General features: G+C 41.4%; 1 long non-coding RNA gene across 4 annotated transcripts in view; it reads left to right on the top strand.

The window, feature by feature from the left end:
- LOC123567926 (uncharacterized) overlaps nt 1–20,724 on the top strand; it is a 234,306-nt gene that overhangs the window by 9,906 nt on the left and 203,676 nt on the right. For all 4 annotated transcript variants that reach the window (XR_010579989.2, XR_010579988.2, XR_010579991.2 and 1 more), the window contains exon 2: nt 12,233–12,404. This is a non-coding gene — a long non-coding RNA (uncharacterized lncRNA). The remainder of the gene's footprint in view (nt 1–12,232; nt 12,405–20,724) is intronic.

The following is a 20,724-nucleotide window of genomic DNA, read 5'->3' as shown; positions in this document are numbered from 1 at the left end:
TCTTTCCCCACCATCCCTCTTCTTCTTTCCTACCATCCCTCTTCTTTCCCACCATCCCTCTTCCCCGCCAACCCTCTTCTTTCCCACCATCCCTCTTCTTTCTCCACTATCCCTCTTCTTCTTTCCCACCATCTCTCTTCTTTCCCACCATCTCTCTTCTTCTTTCCTACCATCCCTCTTCTTTCCCCACCATCCCTCTTCTTCTTTCCCACCATCCCTCTTCTTTACCATCTCTCTTCTTCGTTCCCACCATCCCTTCTTTCCCAGCATCTCTCTTCTTCTTTCCTACTATCCCTCTTCTTTCCCCACCATCCCTCTTGTTCTTTCCCACCCTCCCTCTTCTTTCCCACCATCCCTCTTCTTCTTTCCCACCATCCCTCTTCTTCTTTCCCACATCCCTCTCCTTCTTTCCCCACCATCCCTCTTCTTTTTTCCCACCCTCCCTCTTCTTTCCCACCATCACACTTCTTTCCCCACCATCCCTCTTCTTCTTTCCTACCCTCCCTCTTCTTTCCCACCCTCCCTCTTCTTTCCCACCCCCCTCTTCTTTCCCACCCTCCCTCTTCTTTCCCACCATCCCTCTTCTTCTTTCCCACCATCCCTCTCCTTCTTTCCCCACCATCCCTCTTCTGCTTTCCCACCATCCCTCTCCTTTCCCCACCATCCCTCTTCTTCTTTACCACCCTCCTTCTTCTTTCCCACCATCTCTCTTCTTCTTTCCCACCCTCCCTCTTCTTTCCCACCATCCCTCTTCTTCTTTTCCACAATCTCTCTTCTTCTTTCCCCTTTCCCCACCCTTCCTTTTCTTTTGTCCCCTTTCCCTGTGATAAATACCATCAAATGGGATTGCTGGGTCAAATCATAAGTATATGTTTAACTATTTAAGAAACTGCCAAACTGTTTTTCCTACTTTCTCTACCTTCTTTTCCCTGCCTCCCTTTTTCTTTCCCCACCGTCCCCCTCCCACTCCCATTCATCTTGCCACCATGTTTTCGCTACTGTTATCTCATCACCCTGCTCTCCCCAGCATTTCCCCCGCCTCACGCCCACTGTTTTCTTCTTTCTCCCAACCTGCCCTACCTGATCCAGCTCTCCCCTGCACCTCCCTTCCCTGCCTGGCTCCCGCCTTCTACCACTCTTCCTCACTCCCACTAGCACCTCCTTGTCTCCTCCCCACCCCCATCTTCTTCCCGCCCTCGCTCCGGTCTCCACCCTCCCCCACCCCAGCTCCCCACGTCTTGCTCCCTTCTCTTCTTCCCACGGACTTCTCTCCTGGCTCCGGTCTCTTCTTCCGACGGGCTTCTCATTCTCTCTCCTCCACCCCTTCTTGGGGAAAGAAGAACTTGGGGAGAAGACCTTGGGGAAAGAAGATGGTGGAAGAAAAAAAGATAGTAGGGAACCTAACTTAAGGAGATGGAGTCGGGAAGAAGACCTTGGGGGTGAGAAGGACAGATTGTGGGAGGAGACAGCGGGATGTGGGAAGAGAAGGGGAGAAGGACTTGGAGAGGGAGGGAGTGGAGAAAGAAGACAGTGGGGAGAAGGACTTGGGGGAAAAAAGACGGCAGAGAGGAAGAAGAGGGTAGGGAGCAAAAACAGTGCTGAGAACTTGAGGAGAGGAGGTGGGGAAAGAAGACTGCGATGTGGAAAGAAGACCATCATGGGGAAAGAGGACAGTGGGGAGAAGAACTTGTGGGGAGGGAGTGGGGAAAGATGGTGGGGAAAAAGGAAGGTGGGAAGAAAAGCTTGGGGAGAGGACGGTGGAGAAGGGAGGAAGACTGGAAAGAAAGAATGGGGAAAAAGAACTTGGGGCAAGGGAATGGGGAAAGAAAAGGTAATGGGGTGGAAAAAAGATGGCAGACAAAAAACAGGAGGGAAAGAAGATGGTGGGGATAGATGACGGTTGGGAAAAAAGATGGGAGAAGAACTTGAGAAGGCAGCATGAGGAGAGGGAGTGGGGAAAGATAATGGTGAAAGAAGATGGTAGGGAGGAGAACTTGCAGTGAGGGAGTGGGGAAAGAAAAAGGTGGAGAGGTAGTGGGGAAAAAAGATGGCGGGAGAAAGAAGAGGGTGGGGAGAAAAGAGTGGGTGGGAGAAGAACTTGAGACGAGGTGGGGAAAGAAGGAAGAGGAGAAGAACTTTGGAGAGTAAGTGGGGAAAGAAGATGGTGAGGAAAGAGGAAGGTGGGGAGAAGAGCTTGTGGGGAGAGGCTGGTGGGGAAGGAAGGAAGACTGGAATATTTTAATAAGTGACTTGAACCTTTATTTTTTTTTTTTTAATCCAACATTTGGTTATCTTAGGGTTGTCATCTGTTGATTCCCTTTCTCTTGAGAGTTGTTAAAGTTTTTCTGGTTCTGTTTTTTTGTGTTGAGTAATTTAGGATTGTGTCCTGGGTATTAAGATATCCTGGGTCCTGTTAAAATCCCTAAAGCCTTGACCATGCTAATTGTATTCAGTTTCATACATGAAAAGCTCGGAGGAAAGCCCAATATTTCATGATTTAAAGGATCCCTTTCTCCAGCTTCTTTCTCTTTGATATTCTACATTTTTCAGTTTCAGTGGTTCCCTTCTTGGGTCTCTTGTTAGAAAGCCCGGGCTTTTTCTCCTTGACATTGTTACCTACTTTTCCATAGCTGAACCTAAGTTGAGGCAAAGTAGTATGGGCAGAGAACATATGTGGCCACCACTGTTTTCCCTGCCCCACATTGCTTTTGCTGTTGAGTGAGCACAGCTTCACTATTGGATCTCACTTGGAGTGGAACCATGAGATTCCAAAGAGCTCATTTCACACACCACCAGGTGGAGGTAGAGCTGCTTCATTTTTGGTACTTGCTACCAGGTCTTTCTTGGAGTCTTCATCTTCCTACCCAGTCCACCCACTCTATCCACTGTTTAGAGACTTCTGTTTCTCTTATGTTTTGTTTAGGATTTTCAACCATAATTAGTGGGAAGGAAAAGGTGGAGGGTTCTGGTTCCATTTTGACAGAAACTCAGAGTCTCTAGCTTAACTTCCTTACTCTTTCTCTCTCTCTCACTCTCTCTCTCTCTCTTTCTTTCTTTTTGAGACAGGGTCTTGCGCTGTTGCTCAGGCTAGAGCACAGTGGCATGATCATAGCTCACTGCAGCCTCAATATCCTGGGCTCAAGGGATCCTCCTGCCTCACCCTCCCAAGTAGCTGGGGCTGCAGGTGCATGGCACCATGCCAAGGTAATTTAAAAAATTTTATTTTGTAGAGGCAAGGTCTCTTTATCTTGCCCAGGCTGGTTTTGAACTCTTGGCTTCAAGTGACCTTCCTGGTTCAGCTTCCTGAAGTGCTAGGAGGCACAGCCACCACACCTGGCCTTGGTTAACCTTTCAGCAGGATAAGTCTGATTCTGACTGATGGGGGGACAAGGAATCAAAACTTGGAGACCAGTTAGGAGCCTTTTGAAGTGGTACAGTTGAAAGATGATGGTGGCTTAGACTAAGGCAATAAAGGTGGTCAGAAATGTTCGAATGATGCGTATATTTTGAAGGTAGAACAAATAGTATTTTTTGATAAATCAAATTCAAATACTGTATGTAAGAGGATAGGTGGCAAGATGACTCCAGGGTTTAGACCTAAGTTTGAAGGTTGAAATTACCATGCATGGAGATTGGGAAGACTATGGAAGAACAGAAGAGGGAGTGAGACTACTAGGAACTGGGTGTGAGCTTCTTATTACAGGACATTCAAATGGAAATGTAGTTAGTTAGATATTCTGTTGGAATCTAGAGTACAGGTCTTTGCTGGAGATATAAATTTAGGAGTCATTGGTGAGATGATACTTGGTGAGGTCAACAATGAAGTGAGTGTGTATAGAAAATAGAGGAAGTCCAAGGACTGAGTCTGACAGTTTAATATTTAGAGGTCAGGAAGATGAGAAGGAAACCAGCAAATGGCCAGAAAACCAGGAGAATATGGTACCATAAAAGCAAGGAGAGGCTGGACACAGTGGCTTGTGGCTCCTGCCTGTAATCCCAGCACTTTGGGCGGCCAAGGTGGCCAGATTGCTTGAACCTGGGAGTTCGAGACCAGCCTGGGCAACATAGCGAAATGATATCTCTACAAAAAATACAAATAATTAGCTGGGCATGATGGTACATGCCTATAGTACCAGCTGCTTGGGAGATTGAGATGGGAGGATTGGTTGAACCCAGGGTGTTGAGGCTGTAGGGAGCTTTGATCATGCCATTGCACTGCAGCCTGTGTGACAGAGTGAGACCCTGTCTCAAACAAACAAAAACAAACAAACAAAAAGCCAAAACTCAAGGAGAGAAAATATTTCAAGGGTGTAGAACTCATTTTTTTTTGTCAACTCATACTGATAGATTAAGTAACAAAAACAAAAAATTGATCCTTGCCCTTAGCAATATGGAAGTGTTTGGGGATCTTCATAAAAGCAGTTTCAGCAGAATGATGGAAGTGAAAATTTAATCTGAATGAGGTCAAGAGAGAATAGAGAAGCAAAGTTAGAGACAGCAAGAAGCATAGGAGGTTTGCTACGTAGAGAAAAAAATAATATGATAGTTGGAGGGTAACTGATGCCAAGAGGCAAGGTTTTTTTTTTTTTTTTTTTTTTCCTGATGTAGTGACTAGCAGATAGTGGGTGGAAGGAAAGGACACAGGAGAAAGAGAAAACTTGACAATGTGAAAAAGTAAGGAAAGAATTGTCAGAGCAATTATACACATACTCTGTAGCATTGCACTCTGTTTTAAATTATGCTTTGCAGATATTTATTTTTATTTTTTTACAAATTAAAAGTTTGTGGCATCCCTGCATGAACTAGTCTATTGGTTCAATTTGTTTTAAATTTTGTATTATTATACTTTAAGTTCTACGGTACATGTACACAACATGCAGGTTTGTTACATAGGTATACATGTGCCATGTTGATTTGCTGCACCCATCAACTGGTCATTTACATTAGGTATTTCTCCTAATGCTACCCCTCCCCCAGGTCACCACTCCCAAACAGGCCCTGGTGTGTGATGTTCCCCGCCCTGTGTCCAAGTGTTCTCATTGTTCATTTCCCACCTATGAATGAGAACATGTGATGTTTGGTTTTCTGTCTTTGTGATAGTTTGCCGAGAATGATGGTTTCCAGTTTCATCCATGTCCCCACAAAGGACATGAACTCATCCTTTTTTATGGCTGCATACTATTCCATGGTGTATATGTGCCACATTTTCTTAATCCAGTCTATCTTTGATGGACATTTGGGTTGGTTCCAAGTCTTTGCTATTGTGAATAGTGCCGCAGTAAACATACATGTGCATGTGTCTTTATAGTAGCATGATTTATAATCCTTTGGGTATATACCCAGTCGTAGGATGCTGGGTCAAATGGTATTTCTAGTTCTAGATCCTTGAGGAATCGCCACACTGTCTTCCACAATGGTTGAATGAATTTACACTCCAACCAACAGCATGAAAGCATTCCTATTTCTTCCCATCCTCTCCAGCATCTGTTGTTTCCTAACTTTTTAATGATCGCCATTCTAACTGGCTTGAGATTGTATCTCATTGTGGTTTTGATTTGCATTTCTCTTATGACCAGTGTTGATGAGCATTTTTTGATGTGTCTGTTGGCTGCATAAGTATCTTCTTTTGAGAAGTGTCTGTTCATATCCTTTGTCCACTTTTTGATGGGGTTGTTTTTTTCTTGCAAATTTGTTTGAGTTCTTTGCAGATTCTGGATATTAGCCCTTTGTCAGATGGGTAGATTGCAAAAATGTTCTCCCATTCTGCAGGTTGCCTGTTCACTCTGATGGTAGTTTCTTTTGCTGTACAGAAGCTCTTTAGTTTAATTAGATCCCATTTGTCTATTTTGGCTTTTGTTGCCATTGCTTTTGGTGTTTTAGTCATCAGTCCTTGTCCATATCTATGTCCTGAATGGTATTGCCTAGGTTTTCTTCTAGTGTTTTTATGGTTTTAGGTCTAACATTTAAGTCTTTAATCCATCTTGAGTTAATTTTTGTATAAGGTGTTAGGAAGGGATGCAGTTTCAGCTTTCTACATATGGCTAGCCAGTTTTCCCAGCATCATTTTTTAAATAGGGAATCCTTTCCCCATTTCTTGTTTCTGTCAGATTTGTCAAAGATCTGATGGTTGTAGACATGTGGTGTTATTTCTGAGGCCTCTGTTCTATCCATTGGTCTATATCTCTGTTTTGGTACCAGTACCATGCTGTTTGGTTACTGTAGCCTTGTAGTATAGTTTGAAGTCAGGTAGCATGATGCTTCCAGCTTTGTTCTTTTTGCTTAGGATTGTCTTGGCAATGCGGGGTCATTTTTGGTTCCATATGAACTTTAAGGTAGTTTTTTTCCCAATAGTGTGAAGAAAGTCATTGGTAGCTTGATGGGGATGGCATTGAATCTGTAAATTACCTTGGGCAGTATGGCCATTTTCACAATATTGATTCTTCTTATCGATGAGCATGAACTGTTTTTCTATTTGTTTGTGTCCTCTTTTATTTTGTTGAGCAGTGATTTGTAGTTCTCCTTGAAGAGGTCCTTCACATCCCTTATAAGTTGGACTCCTAGGTATTTTATTCTCTTTGTAGCAATTGTGAATGGGAGTTCACTCATGATTTGGTTCTCTGTTTGTCTGTTATTGGTGTATAGGAATGCTTGTGATTTTTGCACATTGATTTTGTATCCTGAGACTTTGCTGAAGTTGCTTGATAAGCTTAAGGAGATTTTGGGCTGAGACGACAGGGTTTTCTAAATATACAATCATGTCATCTGCAAATTCGACTTCCTCTTTTCCTGATTGAATACCTTTATTTCCTTCTCTTGCCTGATTGCACTGACCAGAACTTCCAACACTATGTTGAATAGGAGTGGTGAAGAGAGGGCATCCTTTTTAAAATTTATTTATTTATTTTTTAGTATACTTTAAGTTCTAGGGTACATGTGCATAACGTGCAGGTTTGTTACGTATGTATACATGTGCCATGTTTGTGTGCTGTACCCATTAACTCATCATTTACATTAGGTATATCTCCTAATGCTATCCCTCCCCCCTCCCTTCACCTCACAACAGGCCCTGGTGTGTGATGATACCCATCCTGTGTCCAAGTGTTCTAATTGTTCAGTTCCCACCTATGAGTGAGAACATGCGGTGTTTGGTTTTTTGTCCTTGCGATAGTGTGCTGAGAATGATGGTTTCCAGTTTCATCCATGTCCCTACAAAGGACATGAACTCATCATTTTTTATGGCTTCATAATATTCCATGGTGTATATGTGCCACATTTTCTTAATTCAGTCTATCATTGTTGGATATTTGGGTTGGTTCCAGGTCTTTGCTATTGGGAATAGTACCGCAATAAACATACATGTGCATGTGTCTTTACAGCAGCATGATTTATAGAGAGAGGGCATCCTTGTCTTGTGCCAGTTTTCAAAGGGAATGCTTTTCCCATTCAGTATGATATTGGCTGTGGGTTTGTCATAAATAGCTCTTATTATTTTGAGATATATTCCATCAATATCTAGTTTATTGAGAGTTTTTAGCATGAAGGACTGTTGAATTTTTTCGAAGGCCTTTTCTGCCTCTATTGTGATAATCATGTGGTTTTTGTCATTGATTCTATTTATGTGATGGATTAAGTTTATTGATTTGTGTATGTTGAACCAGCCTTGCATGCCAGAGATGAAGCCAACTTGATCATGGCAGATAAGCTTCTTGATGTGCTGCTGGATTTGGTTTGCCAGTATTTTATTGAGGATTTTTGCATTGATGTTCATCAGGGATATTGGTCTAAAAATTCTCTTTTTTTGTTGTGTCTCTGCCAGGATTTGGTATCAGGATGATGCTGACCTCATAAAATAAGTTAGAGAGGATTCCCTCTTTTTCTATTGTTTGGAATAGTTTCAGAAGGAATGGTACCAACTCCTCCTTGTACCGCTGGTAGAATTTGGCTGTGTGTCCGTCTGGTCCTAGACTTTTTTTGGTTGGTAGGCTATTAATTATTGCCTCAATTTCAGAGCCTGCTATTGGTCTATTCAGGGATTCAGCTTCTTCCTGTTTTAGTCTTGGGAGAGTGTAAGTGTCCAGGAAATTATCCATTTCTTCTAGGTTTTCTAGTTTCTTTGCGTAGAGATGTTTATCGTATTCTCTGATGGTAGTTTGTATTTCTGTGGGGTCGCTGGTGATGTCCCCTTTCTCATTTTTTATTGTATCTATTTGATTCTTCTCTCTTTTCTTCTTTATTAGTCTTGCTAGTGGTCTGTCAATTTTGGTGATCTTTAAAAAAAACAAAAAAACAGAAAACCAGCTCCTGGATTCATTGATTTTTTTGAAGTGTTTTTTGTGTCTCTGTCTCTTTCAGTTCTGCTCTGATCTTAGTTATTTCTTGTCTTCTGCTAGCTTTTGAATTTGTTTGTTCTTGCTTCTCTAGTTCTTTTAATTGTGATGTTAGGGTGTTGATTTTAGATCTTTCCTGCTTTCTCTTGTGGGCATTTAGTGCTACCAATTTCCGTCTACACACTGCTTTAAGTGTGTCCCAGAGATTCTGGTACATTGTGTCTTTGTTCTCATTGGTTTCAAAGAACATCTTTATTTCTGCCTTCATTCCGTTTTTTACCCAGTAGTCATTCAGGAGTAGGCTGTTCATTTTCCATGTAGTTGAGCGGTTTTGATTGAGTTTCTTAATCCTGAGTTCTAATTTGATTGCACTGTGGTCTGAGAGACCATTTGTTGTGATTTTTGTTCTTTTACATTTGTTGAGGAGTGCGTTACTTCCAATTATGTGGTCAATTTTAGAATAAGTGCAATGTGGTGCTGAGAAGAATGTATATTCTGTTGATTTGGGGTGGAGAGTTCTGTAGATATTTATTAGGTCCACTTGGTGCAGAGCTGAGTTCAATTCCTGGATATCCTGTTAACCTTCTGTCTCATTGATCTGTCTAATATTGACAGTGGGGTGTTAAAGTCTCCCATTATTATTGTGTGGGAGTCTAAGTCTCTTTGTAGGTCTCTAAGGACATGCTTTATGAATCTGGGTGCTCCTGTATTGTGTGCATATATATTTAGGATAGTTAGCTCTTCTTGTTGAATTGATCCCTTTACTATTATGTAATGACCATTTTTGTCTCTTTTAATCTTTGTCGGTTTAAAGTCTGTTTTATCAGAGACTGGGATTGCAACCCCTGCTTTTTTGCTTTCCATTTGCTTGGTAGGTCTCCCTCCATCCATTTATTTTGAGCCTATGTGTGTCTCTGTATGTGAGATGGGTCTCCTGAATATAGCACACTGATTAGTCTTGACTCTTTATTCAATTTGCCAGTCTGTGTCTTTTAATTGGGGTATTTAGCCCATTTGCATTTAAGGTTAATATTGTTATGTGTGAAGTTTATCCTATCATTATGATGTTAGCTGGTTATTTTGCCTGTTAATTGATGCAGTTTCTTCCTAGCATTGATGGTTTTTACAATTTGGCATGTTTTGCAGTGGCTGGTACTGGTTTAGCTCTTCTTTCAGGAGCAGTTTTAAGGCAGGTCTGGTGGTGACAGAATCTCTCAGCATTTGCTTGTTGGTAAAAGATTTTATTTCTCCTTCACTTATGAAGCTTAGTTTGGCTGGATATGAAATTCTGGTTTGAAAATTCTTTTCTTTAAGAATGTTGAATATTGTCGCCTACTCTCTTCTGGCTTGTAGGGTTTCTTCTGAGGTGTCTGCTGTTAATCTGATGGACTTCCCTTTGTCAGTAACTGGAACTTTCTCTCTGGCTGCCCTTAACATTTTTTCCTTCATTTCCACCTTGGTGAATCTGACAATTATGTGTCTTGGGGTTGCTCTTCTTGAGGAGTATCTTTGTGGTGTTCTCTGTATTTCCTGAATTTGAATGTTGGCCTGCCTTGCGAGGTTGGGGAAGTTCTCCTGGATAATGTCCTGAAGAGTGCTTTCCAACTTGGTTCCATTCTCCCCATCACTTTCAGGTACACCAATCAAACCTAGATTTCGTCTTTTCACATAGTCCCATATTTCTTGGAGGCTTTGTTTGTTTCTTTTTACTCTTTTTTCTCTAACCTTGTCTTCTTGCTTTATTTCATTAATTTGATCTTCAATCACTGATACCCTTTCTTCCACTTGATTGAATCAGCTATTGAAGCTTGTGCATGCGCCACGAAGTTCTTGTGCCATGGTTTTCAGCTCTATCCGGTCATTTAAAGTCTTCTCTACACTTTATTCTAGTTAGCCATTCATCTAACCTTTTTTCAAGGTTTTTAGCTTTTTTTTGTGATGGGTTAGAACATGCTCTTTTAGCTTGGAGAATTGTGTTATTACTGGCCTCCTGAAGCCTACTTCTGTGAACTCATCAAAGTCATTCTCTGTCCAGCTTTGTTCTGTTGCTGGTGAGGAACTGCGATCTTTTGGAGGAGAAGAGGCACTCTAGGTTTTTAGAATTTTCAGCTCTTGTTTCTCTCCATCTTTGTGATTTTATCTACCTTTGGTCCTTGATGTTGGTGACCTACAGATGGGGTTTTGGTGTAGATATCCTTTTTGTTGATGTTGATGCTATTCCTTTCTGTTTGTTAGTTTTCCTCCTAACAGTCAGGTCCCTCAGCTGTAGGTCTGTTGGAGTTTGCTGGAGGTCCACTCCAGACCCTATGTGCCTGGGTATCACCAGTAGAGCCTGCAGAGCAGCAAATATTGCAGAATAGCAAATATTACTCCCTGATCCTTCCTCTGGAAGCTTTGTCTCAGAGAGGCGCCTGCCTATATGACGTGTCTGTCGGCCCCTACTGGGAGGTGTCTCCCAGTTAGTCTACACAGGGATCAGGGACCCACTTGAGGAGGCAGTCTGTCTGTTCTCATTGCTCAAACGCCATGCTGGGAGAACCACTGCTCTCTTTAGAGCTGCCAGACTGCAGAAGTTGTCTGCTGCCTTTTGTTCAGCTATGCCCTGCCCACAGAAGTGGAGTCTATAGAGGCAGTAGGCTCAGCCTGGCTGAGCTTTGGTGGGCTCCGCCCAGTTCAAGCTTTCTAGCTGCTTTGTTTACCTACTGAAGCCTCAGTAATGGAGGACGCCCCTCCCCCAGCCAGGCTGCTGCCTTGCAGTTTGATCTCAGACTTCTGCGCTGGCAGTGAGCAATGCTCCGTGGGTGTGGGACCCACTGAGCCAGGCACTGGAGAGAATCTTCTTGTCTGTCAGTTGCTAAGGGAAAAGCACAATATTTAGGTGGGAATGTCCCATTTTTCCAAGTACAGTCTGTCATGGCTTCCCTTAGCTAGGAAACGGAAATCCCCTGACCTCTTGCGCTTCCTGGGTGTGGTGACCTCAGGCCCTAACATCTTTGTCAGTCCTGGGGATCTTTTCCTCTTACTCATGTAGCTGGATCTCCTTTTAGTTTAGCTTCCTTTGTTTCACACCTCTTCTTTTGAACCCCTCCATTGGATGAGTGAGTATATCTCAACTCAATTGTGAATAGGAATAGTTTTTTTTTTTTCTGTAGGACTTAAGAGTCTTGTGCAAGATGTGGTATTTCTGGATAATCAAGATATTCCGTAAATGTTCTTGGACAAGAGAATTGGGAGGTAGGTGCAGTGCAAGGGAGAGGAGTTGGCCTAACTCCACTAACATGCTGTGGCCCATGTTTTACTTCTTGGAGAACAACTTCAAAGCAAATCTGTTGATGCCAGTAAATACATTAAAGAACTAGTTGTGGGGGAGAGTTAGTAAAGAATTAGTAGACTTTTCCTTTTATACCTTAAGAATGTGACCTTTAGTTAATTTTCTCTCTGTTCCACTAGAAATCAGATGAAGATAGAATTTCAACTATGTTACAGTCAGTATTGCCTACAGTAATATTATCCCTGAATGATAAATTGCAACAAAACAAGGAGGAATTATAAATGCCCCATAAATACCTGAAGAATAATGTCAACTATGTTACAGTCAATATTGCCTATGGTAATATTATCCCTGATTGATACACTGCAACTAAACAAAGAGGAGTTACAAATGTCTCATAAATACCTGATGAGAGTGCTGTAATTTGGGTTTTCCTGAGTGTGTTAACTCATGTAATTGGGTGTGTTTCTCATGTGAATCCTGGAACCCTGTGGAGTTGTTACAAGAGATATAATGTCTTGTGGGACATGAGACTCTTAAGTAGGGCAACCCCTGAACCTGCCAGATGAGAAGTAAATGAAATAAGCAATGAAGGTGAAACTGAAGTTATACTTTTAAATTCTCATACCTCCAGGCATCATCTTAGAGTCACCCTTCTTTGGAAACCACTGTATCGGAGAAATCCCTCCAAGACACAGGTAATTAGAGAGGGTATGTGAACCAAGGAGCCAATCAAATTCTCCCACATAAGAATTTGGGACACAGAAGATGAAGCTGAGGACCACAAGGATTTAGATACTGATGCTGTAAGTTATGTTTCTTTTTTTTTTTTTTTTCAAATTTAACACTTTTTAAAAATTGACAGATAAAATTATATGTATTTATTGTGTACACTGCGATGACTTGAAGCACATGTACCTTCTGGAATGGTTAAATCTACCTAATTAATATATAGGTATCAACTCACACGGTTATCATTTTTGTGTTAAGAACACTTAACATTCACTCTCCTGGCATTCCTCGAGAGTACAACATATTATGTTCCCCATGCTGTACAGTAGCCCTCTTGAATTTATTCTTCCTGCCTGATTGTAATTTTGTGTGCTTTGACCAAAATCTCCCTAACCACTACTCCCACAATCACCACAGCCTCTGGTAACCACCATTCTACTTCCTGTTTTTTGACATCGACTATTTAAGTTGCCTCATAATGAGTAATATATTTGTTCATTCTTGCACTGCTATAAATAAATAACTGGTCCTGGATAATTTATAAAGAAAATAGGTTTAATTGGCTCATGGTTCTGCAGGCTGTACAAGAAGCATAATTCTGGCACCTGCTCAGCTTCTGGGGAGGCCTCAGGAAACTTGCAATCATGGCAGAAGGCAAAGGGAGAGTGAGACATCTTACATGGCAAAAGCAGGAGTGAGAGATAGGGGAGGTGCTTCATACTTTTTTTTTTTTTTCAGACGGAGTCTCACTCTGTCACTGTTGTGCAGTGGCACAGTCTTGGCTCACTGCAACCTCTGCCTCCTGGGTTCACGCAATTCTCCTGCCTCAGCCTCCCAAGTAGCTGGGACTACAGGTGGATGCCACAACATCCAGCTAATTTTTGTATTTTTAGTAGAGATGGGATTTCACTGTGTTGGCCAGGCTGGTCTCGAACTCCTGACCTCATGATCCGCCTGCCTTGGCCTCCCAAAGTTCTGGGATTACAGGCCACCTTGCCTGGCCCACACTTTTAAACAACCAGATCTCATGAGAACTCTATAATGAGAACAGCACTAGGGGTATAGGGCTCAATAATTCATGAGAAACCACCCCCATGATTCAATCACCTTCTACCTCAAGCATTGAGGATTACATTTCAACATGAGATTTGGACAGGGACACACACCAAACCATATCATTTCACCCTGCCCCTTCCCAAATCTCTTGCCCCTCTCACATTTCAAAATACAATCATGCCTTCTCAACAATGACCCAAAGTCTTAACTCAGTCTACCATTAACTCAGAAGTCCACAGTCCAAAGTCTCCTCTGAGGCAAGACTAGTCTCTTCTGCCTATGAGCCTGTAGAATAAAAAAACAAGCTAGTTTCTTTCAAGATACAATGAGGGTAGAGGCGTTGGGTAAATGCTTTCATTCCAAATATAAGAAATTGGCCAAAACCAGGGCACTACAGGCCCCGTGCAAGTCTGAAACTCAGCAGGGCAGGCATTGGGTAATTACTTCTATTCCAAAGGAGAAATCAGCCAAAGAAAGGGTCTACAGGCCTGTGCAAGTCTGAAACCCAGCAGGGGTTTGTGAGCTTAAAGTAATTAAATACTAAAGCTGCAAAATAATATCTTTCGACTCGTTGTCCCACACTCAGGGCATGCTGGTGCAAAAGGTGGGCTCCCAAAGCCTTGGGAAGTTCTGCCCCGATGGCTTTGCAGGATTCACCTACTGTGGCTGCTCTCGTGGACTAGCATTGAATGTCTGTGGCTTTTCCAGATGCATGGTATAAGCTGTTGGTGGAGCTACAATTCTGGGGTCTGAAGGATGGTGGTCCTCTTCTCATAGCTCCAGTAGGCAGTGCCCCATTGGGGAGTGGGGCACTGTGAAAATGTGAGGCTCCAACCCCACATTTTCCCTCTGCATTGTCCTAGTAAAGGGTCTCCGTGAGGGCTCTGCCCCTGCAGCTGGCTTCTGCCTGGACATTCAGGCTATTCCACATGTTTTCTAAAATCTAGGCAGAGGCTCCCAAGCCTCAACTCTTGCCCTCTCTGCACCTACAGGTTTAACACCACGTGTAAGCTGTAAAGCTTACACCCTCTGAAGCAGCAGCCTGAGGTGTACCTGAGCCCCTTTGAGCTACAGCTGGAGTGGCTAGGATGTAGGGAACAGTTTCCTGAGGCTGCGTGGGGCAGAGGGACTCTGGGCCTGGCCCAATAAACCATTCTTCCCTCCTAGACATCTGGACCTGTGATGGGAGGGCTGTCACGAGGGTCTCTGAAATGCCTTTGAGGTGTTTCCCCCATTGTCTTGGCTATCAGTACTTGCCTTCCTTTTAGTTATGCAAATTTCTGCAGGCTGCTTGAATTCTTCCCCTGAAAATGGGCTTTTCTTTTGAACTACATGTCAAGGCTGCAAATTTTCCAAACTTTTACACTTTGCTTCCCTTTTAGATATAAGTTCAAGTTTTAGGTCATTTCTTTGCTCATGCATAGAAGCATAGGTTGTTAGAAGTACCCAGCTCACATCTTGAATGTTTTGCTGCTTAGAAATTTCTTCTGCCAGAAACACTAAATCATCCCTCTTAAGTTCAAAGTTCCACACATCCTTAGAGCAGGGCACAATACAGCCAGATTCTTTGCAAAGCATAGCAAAAGTGACCTTTACTGAAGTTTATGAACCCTGAAAATGTGAGACAGGTCTCAGTTAACTTAGTTTATTTTGCCAAGGTTGGGGACACATTCTCATGACACGGCCTCAGGAGGTCTTGATGACATGTGCCCAAGGTGGTTAGAGCACAGTTTGGCTTTATACATTTTAGGGAGACATGAGACATAATCAACATATGTAAGATGAACAGTGGTTCTGTCTGAAAAGATGGGAAAACTCGAAGCAAAGATGGTAAGACTTTAAGCAGGGAGGGGGCTTCCAGGTCACAGGCAGATAAGAGACAAATGGTTGCTTTTTTTTTTGAGTTTCTGATTAGCCTCTCCAAAGGATGCAATTAGAAATGCGTTTATCTCAGTGAGCAGAGGGGTGACTTTGAATAGAATGGGAGGCAGGTTGCCCCTAAGCAGTTCCCAGCTTGACTTTTCCCTTTAGCTCAGTAAAGTCCTAATTTCTATCTGAGACCTCCTCAGTCTGGACGTCCTTGTCCATATCACTACCAGCATTTGGGTCATAACAACTTATCAAGTCTCTAGGAGGTTCCAAACTTTCCCTTGTCTTCCTGTCTTCTTCTGAGCCTTCCAACTCTTCCAACCTGCCCATTACCCAGTTTCAAAGTCACTTCCACATTATCAGGTATCTTTGTAGCAATGCCTCACTCCTGAGTACCAATTTTCTGTATTTACTGCTATAAGAAGTATCTGAGACTGGGTGATTTATAAAGAAATAAGGTTTAATTGGCTCAGGGTTCTTCCACACTCTATTCAGGAAGCATACTTCTGGCATCTGCTCAGATTCTGGGGAGGCCTCAGGAAATGTGCAATTATAGCAGAAGGCAAAGGCGGAGTGAGGCATCTTACATGGCAGGAGCAGGACCAAGAATGGGAAGGAGGTGCTACATACTTTTAAACAACTAGATCTCATGAGAGCTCTGTTCTGATAATACCTAGATCTCATGAGGACTCTGTTACGAGAACAGCACCAGGGGGATGGTGCTAACCCATTCATGAGAAACTGCCCCCGTGATTCAAGCACCTCCCACAAGGCCCAACCATTAGCACTGGGGATTACATTTCAACATAAGATTGGGGTGGGGACACAGATTCAAATTGTATCATGTGGTATTTGTCTTTCTGCACCTGTTTTATTTCGCTTTGCATAATGTCCTCCAGGTTTATACTTCTTGTTACAAATGACAGAATTTCATTCTTATTTTGTGGCTGAATAGTATTTCATTGTGCATGTATACCACTTTAAAAAATTCTATTCATCTGTTTATAGATACTTAGATTGATTCAATATCTTAGCTATTGTGAATATGTTGCTTGCAATAAACATGAGAGTGCAGATATCTCTTTGACATATTGATTTCATTTTCGTTGGATATATACCCAGTAGTGGGATTGCTCGATCATATAGTAGTTTCATTTTTTTATTTTTTGAGGAAACTCCGTATTGTTTTCTATAATGGTTGTATTAATTTACATTCCCACCAACAGTGTGCAAGAGTTCTCTTTTCTTCACATCTTTGCCAATTTTGTTATCTTTTGTCTTTTCGATAATAGTCATTCTAACAGAAGTGAGATGATACCTCCTTGTGGTTTTGCACATGCTGTGAGATGTGTCTAATTTCCTTCTTTGCATGAGTATATCCATTTTTCCCAATACAATTTATTGAAGAGACTGTCCTTTCCCCACTGTTTTTAGTTTGTCAAAAATAAGTTGGCTGCAAATGAGTAGATTTATTTCTGGGCTATTTTGTTCCATTGGTATATATGTCTGTTTTTATGTTAGTATCATGGCTGCTGGGTTACTAGAAGTTTTCAGTGTATCTTGAAGTCAGGTAGTGTGATGCCTCTAGCTTTGGTCTTTTTGCTCAAGATTATTTTGGCTAATTGGGTCTTTTTTTGTTCCACACAAATTTTAGAATGTTTTTTCTCTTTATGTAAAGAATGCCATTGCTATTTTGATAAAGATTGCATTGAATATATTTGGGTAGTGTGGACGTTGTAACAATATTAGTTATTTCAGTCCATTTATCTCATAAATGTTTTATGATTTTCAGTGTAGATTTCTTTCATCTCCATGGTTAAATTTATTTCTAAGTATTTTGTTTCTTTTGTAGCTAGTATAAGTGGAATTGTTTTCTTGATTTCCCTTTCAAGTAGATTGCTGAAGTACCACTGACTTTTGTGTATTGATTTTGTATCCTGCATCTTTACTGAATTTGTTTATTAGTTCTAACAATTATTTGGAGGGTTTTTAATTTTTTTAAAAAAGTACATAAAATCATATCATGAAAATAAAGACAACTTCTTCCTTACCAATTTGGATGGCTTTTATTTCTTTAGTTTGCCTAACTGCTCTTGTTAGGACTTCCAGTACTATGTTGAATAAAAGTGGTGAAAATAAGCATGTTTGTCTTGTTCCAGGTATTAAAAAAAGGTTTAATTTTTCTCCATTGGATATTCTGTTAGCTATGGCCTTTAATGTGGAATGGTACATTTCTTTTGTACCTAATTTATTCAGTTTTTTAATCATTAAAATATGTTAAATTTTGTCAAATGCTTTTCTGAATATATTGAAATGATATAATTTTGTCTTTCATTCTGCTAATGTAGTATACTACATTTATTGATTTGCATATGTTGAATCATCCTTGCATTTCTGGGATGAATCCCATGTGATCATGGTGAATGATCTTTTTAAGATACTATTTAATTTGGTTTACTAGTAGTTTGTTGAGCATTTTTGCATCTATGTTGCTCAAGGATATTGGCCTGTAGCTTTTTTTTTTTTTTTTTTTTTTTGAGACGGAGTCTCGCTCTGCCGCCCAGGCTGGAGTGCAGTGGCCGGATCTCAGCTCACTGCAAGCTCCGCCTCCCGGGTTCACGCCATTCTCCTGCCTCAGCCTCCCGAGTAGTTGGGACTACAGGCGCCCGCCACCGCGCCCGGCTAGTTTTTTGTATTTTTTAGTAGAGACGGGGTTTCACTGTGTTAGCCAGGATGGTCTCGATGTCCTGACCTCGTGATCCGCCCGTCTCGGCCTCCCAAAGTGCTGGGATTACAGGCTTGAGCCACCGCGCCCGGCCGCCTGTAGCTTTTTTTTCCCCCCCACATCCGATTTGGTATGCTAGTCTCATAAAATACATTTAGTAGTATTCCCTCCTCTCCAATTTTTTGGATGAGTTTGAGAAGGATTGGTAGTAGTTACTCTTTAAATGTTTGGTAGAATTTAGCAGTGAAGTCACCAGGTCCTGGGTTTTTCTTTGATAGGAGACATTTTATTACAAATTCATCACCTTTCTTGTTATTGATCTGTTTAGAATTTCCTTTTCTTTATAGTTAAATCTTGTGTATGTCAAGGAATTTATCCATTTCCTATATGTTACACAATTTGTTGGCATATAATTGTTCATAATAGTCTCTTATTGTCCTTTGTATTTGTGTGTTATCCGCTGTGATATTTTTGGTTTCATTTCTAATTTTATTTATTTTTGTTTTATTCTCTTTTTTCCTTAGTTTAGGTAAATGTTTTTCCTAATCTTTTCAAAATACTAACTCTTCATTAAAAAAATTTCCTATTATTTTCCTAGTTTCTATTTCATTTATTTCTTTTCTGATCTTTGTTATTTCCTTCTTTCTACTAAATTTGGGCTTAATTTGTTCCTATTTTTGTAGTTTCTTAAGGTGCAATGTTGGGTAGTTTATTTGAAATTTTTATTTTTTGATGTAGGCACTTAATGCTGAGAAACTTCCCTCTTAAAACTGCTTTTGTTATATCCCATAGCTTTTGATATTGTGTTTTCATTTCCATTTGTCTCGAGATATGTTTTAATGTTCCTTTTAATTTCGTCATTGACCCATTTGTTGTTTAGCAGTATGTTTTTAAATATCCATTTTTTTGGGGTGAATTTCCTTTTCTTTTTTTTTTTTTTGAGATGGAGTTTCACTCGTGTTGCCCAGGCTGGAGTGCAATGGCACGATCTCGGCTCACCGCAACCTCCGCCTCCCAGGTTGAAGCAATTCTCCTGCCTCAGCCTCCCAAGTAGCTGGGATTATAGGCGCGTGCCATCATGCCTGGCTAATTTTTGTATTTTTAGTAGAGATGGGGTTTTACCACGTTGGTCAGGCTGGTCTCGAACTCCTGACCTCGTGATTCGCCTGTGTTGGCTTCCCAAAGTGCTGGGATTACAGGCATGAGCCACCGCGCCCAGTCTTGGGTGAATTTTGTGAAGTTCCTCCTGTTATTGACTTATAATTTTATACCAAGTGGTCAGAAAAAATACTTGATGTGATTTCAATCTTATTGAATTTAAAACTTGTTTTGTGGCCTAACACATGATTTATACTGGAGAGTGCTCCATGTGCCGTTGAGAGAATGTGTGTTCTGCATATGTCCTTTAGGTTCAGTTGGTCTAAATAGTAGTTTAAGTACTATGCTTTCTTATTGATTTCCTGTCTGGATGATCTGTTCATTGCTAAAAGCGGGGTATTGAAGTCTTTGAGTTTACAAATTATTTCTTGTGCTTGATCAATTCTGCTGTTTGAGCTCTTTATTATATTTTATATTTTGTTCATTGTATTTTTTTAGTTCCAAAATTTCTGTTTCTTAAAATATTATTTCAATCTCTGTTGAATTTTTCATTCTGGTCACTTATTGTTTTGTTAATTTCTTTGAATTATCTCTCTCTATTTTCCTAAAGTTTGCTAAGTTTCCTGAAAACAGTTATTATAAATGTTTTGTCAGGCAGTTCATACATCTACAACTCTTTAGGGCCAGTCACTGGCACTTTATTTTTTCTCTCTGGTGTTGTCTTGTTTTCCTAAATGTTCTTGGTCATTGTGGCTATGTGATAATGTCTGCACATGGTAAAACCCCGTCTCTACTAAAAATACAAAAATTAGCCAGGCATGATGGCACGCGCCTGTAATCGTAGCTACTCGGGAGGCTGAGGCAGAATTACTTGAACCTGGGAGGCAGAGGTACTTATTCCAGTAGGTACTTATTCCAGTCTTCATAGACTGGATTTGTCTAAGAATGCCTTCCAATAGTAAGCCTGTCCAGAGATTCTGGGCAGATCATCTGGTCTGGCTGCTATTCTTGGGACCACTGTGGCCATTGCAGTCCTAGGGAGCATCATAAGCTTGGACTACTATGGCTGGCACAATGCCAGACTGGAATCTTGTGGTTACTGAAGCTGATGTGGAGCTGGTGTGTGCCAGAAATCCTTAGTTACAGAGGCTGGTACATTGCTAAGGCATGTGTGAAACCTACAGCTGCTGAGGTCTACCTCCTGTATGCTACTGAGATTATTCAAGGCCCAAGGCCACTGTAGATGGTCAGTGGTGATGCGGACTGCAGATTGAGTCTGTCTTGCAGGAGCTATGGTTTCCACTTGGTCCCTGAGCAGTCACTGAGGCTTGGTCTGTGGGCACTGGCCTAGAGTCAGGGGCTGTGGGGGTCTGAGTGGTAGTGATTTTCACTGTGGTGGTCCCTGAGTTAGTGTCCATGGCAAATTCCTTTGCTTACTTCTCTCTGTTTCCCCCAAGCAGATGGTGGCTTTCACTGCACTGTGCTGCCTGGGGTTGGGGAAGAGGTGCTGCAGGTAACATAAAACTATCTTTCCTACTCTCCTCAGTGTGTCTTTTCGTATTATTATTATGCTATAACCATGTACTGTGATCTCTCAGCACTTTTCCTTAGCACTTGAGAAGGTAATTTCATGCATGGATAGTTGT

The sequence above is a fragment of the Macaca fascicularis genome, chromosome 12 (assembly GCF_037993035.2).
Source record: "Macaca fascicularis isolate 582-1 chromosome 12, T2T-MFA8v1.1".
Taxonomy (NCBI): domain Eukaryota; kingdom Metazoa; phylum Chordata; class Mammalia; order Primates; family Cercopithecidae; genus Macaca; species Macaca fascicularis.
The sequence above is the reverse complement of the archived record's forward strand: the minus strand, read 5'-3'. Positions and strand labels throughout refer to the sequence as shown.